A 3040-nucleotide genomic window follows, 5' to 3' on the forward strand; every position below is an offset into this window, starting at 1 on the left:
TCTTCCCCAAATATGGAGTTGATCCCTTTAAGGAGATAGAGGCAAGCTATGCTGAATTCTATTAAGAATTTTTTTTGCAGGGCGAGTTCACACCTTTAATCCCAACACTTGGGAGGCAAAGGCAAGCAGATCTCTTAGTTTGAGGCCAATCTGGTCTACAGAGTGGGTTCCAGGACAGCCAGGGATACAGGGATACACAGAGAAACGCTGTCTTGGGAAAGAAAAAGAGAAAGCAAGGAAGGAAAGAAGGAAGGAAGGAAGGGAGGGAGGGAGGGAGGGAGGGAGGGAGGGAGGAAGGAAGGAAGGAAGGAAGGAAGGAAGGAAGGAAGGAAGGAAGGAAGGAAGGAAGGAAGGAAGGAAGCTTTCTGCTTATTCAGATACCTTAGGATCCTCGGAAGGCACACCTCAAGAGAGCTAGCCCTCCCTCTCCTTTTCAACAGATGGTCTGTAAGTTAAACACACTTACATCTGAATACATGAGATTTGCGTCACAGTTTTCCAGCTGTCCCAAGAAGCAGCAGGCAGGACATGGCTAGAGACCACAGTGTGTAGGACAGTCTGTCTGCTGTGCTCTGACCACGTTGCTGCTTTCTTTGGGAGGGAACCTAACTTGAGCCATGAGGTGCTGCAATGTGACTTTCAGCGGGTGTGGGGTGATCCTTGGGGGTTTAGCTGTTGGAGTTTCATGAGGTTTGGTTTTCCAAGTGGCTTCAACGCACATAGCAGACATTTGATTACATCTCTGTGAAGCTCCCAAGAGCAAATGACATAGAAGTTTGATTAATAAATACAAACTCTGAATGAATTCCCTGGGTTCGAATCCAGGGGGAACACATTTCATTGTAAAAGAACAGGTACGCAAAGTGGTTGAACATGCATCTACCACTTCAGCCAAGCCTGTGGATTCTTACCCTACCTAACGTCCATCATGAACAAATCCTTTGATCTCTGGTCTTCTACCAAAGAGAAGGACCAGTGAGCCCAAATATGGCCTCCTCCACATCTGAACACCAGGAGAGCAGAGGCCTGTTCCTCTGACACACTCAGGACACAAGGTGACCAGAAGTGTCTCAATACCTCCCATTGCTCTACATTGTCCCAAGAAGAACAGTGCTGCTAGCTGTGCCTTCCATTCTGGAGCTGTGATTACCCTATGTGTCTACAGCAACATATTGGAAGAGGAAATGCTCCTGCTACCTCAGCAAGCCTTTGCCATGGAAACATCACCCCCTCAGAAGACTGGGTGCTTCAAGAGACTGCATATGAGAATAAGAGCTTGCCTATCAAGACTCTATTACTTCAAGAGGTCTCTGAAGACAGAAACCCACCATATATTTTCTGAGAATGTGGGTCCTCTGAAAGAGACAAGATGCAGAACCCAATAAAACCTAGACCTTGTTCACTACACCCTCCTAACACCATTATCCTCTTCCAGGTTCTAGTAACATCAAATCAGGTCTATCTAGTTAAAGAGTGTGCTCCCTGAGGAAACACATTTGTCCTGATAATGGGGTGCTTGCTGCAGGAGGAAGAGGCAAAGAAAATATTTAGGCAGATAGTGGAAGACATGAAGTACTGCCACAACCTTGACATTGTCCATCCAAACATAAAACTCCAGAATTTCAGGAGAGATGCAGAGGGTAATGTGAAGTTGATAGACCTGGCTTGGCCATCAAGTGAAGACCCGGCATCTTACTGAAAAGGCATTGTAGGATCAAGGGCTTTTATGCCCCAGAGCTCATACTAGGGGAGCCATATAATGGCTAGGAGGCAGATGTGTGGAGTTTGTGCTTGGCACTCTATATTATCACCACTTGCTACTACCCCTTCAGAGGATGTATCTTGAAAGAAATTGAGAAAAAGATCGCGATGGGGATCTTTGATTTCCAAATTACGTTTCTGGGCAACTTGGAAACATAATTCACCAGATCCTCACAGTTTCCCCAAACATGAGGCCCTCCATTGAGGACATTGTGAGACATATATGGGTCATGAAATGTGAACCAAATATCCCCACTGTGACCTGAAAAGTTTTGAATTTGATAGATGTGTTCTGTGTCATGGAGTTTAATGCCAAGGAGATCTTAGAATCCCCGCAGAAGAAAATATTTGATGAGAAAGTGGGGGCATATATGATTTGAATAGGACAGGTATGTAAAGTGTTTGAGCATACATCTACCACTTCAGTCAAGCCTGTGGATCTGTACCCTACCCTGCCCCCACCAGGAGCCCACACCTTTATCTCTGGTATTCCACCAAAGAGAAGGACCAGTGAGCCCAAATTTGGCCTCCTCCACATCCAGCCCTCAGCAAAGCAGGGACCTGTTCCCCTGACACTATGAGGACACAAGGTGACCAGAAGTATCTCCATGCCTCCCATTGCTCGACATTGTCCCAAGAAGAGCAGTGCTGCTAGCTGTGCCTTTCATTCTGGAGCTGTGGTTGCCCCATGTGTCTACAGCAACATATTGGAAGAGGAAATGCTCCTGCTACCTCAGCAAGACTTTGCCTTCGAAAAATCATCTCCACCTCAGAAGATTTGGGTGCTTCAAAGAGTGCATAGGAGAATCAGGGCTTGCCTGTTACTATTGCTTCAAGAGGTCTCTGTAAACAGAAAACAAGCATATATTTTCCAAAGAATATGGGTCCTCTAAAAGACGGAGGATGCAGAACCCAATGAAATGGTAAGCAAGTATGGAAGGCACAACCTAGACCTTGTTCACTACACCATCCTAACACCATTATCCTCTTCCAGGTTCTAGTACCACCAAAGCAGCTCTGTCTAATTACAGAGTATGCTCCTGGAGGAAACACATTACCCTCCTAGTAATGAAGGGCCTGCTGCAGGAGGAAGAGGTAAAGAAAATATTTAGGCAGATAGTGGCAGGCATAAAGTACTGCCACAACCTTGACATTGTTCATGGAGACATTAAACATCAAGATGATTTTCAAGATGCAGACAGAAATATGAAGCTAATAAAGAATGATTTCCAAGGTGAAGATCAAATGTTCTTCTATAAACCTGTATCTTCTCACATAA

The 3040-nt window shown here is 45.3% G+C and overlaps 1 pseudogene; it reads left to right on the forward strand.

The window, feature by feature from the left end:
* Positions 1–1369: 1369 nt before the first annotated feature.
* LOC114615113 lies at positions 1370–2654 on the forward strand (annotated as a pseudogene).
* The last annotated feature ends 386 nt before the right edge of the window (positions 2655–3040 follow it).

The sequence above is a fragment of the Grammomys surdaster genome, unplaced genomic scaffold, assembly GCF_004785775.1.
Source record: "Grammomys surdaster isolate TR1022 unplaced genomic scaffold, NIH_TR_1.0 126606, whole genome shotgun sequence".
NCBI lineage: Eukaryota > Metazoa > Chordata > Mammalia > Rodentia > Muridae > Grammomys > Grammomys surdaster.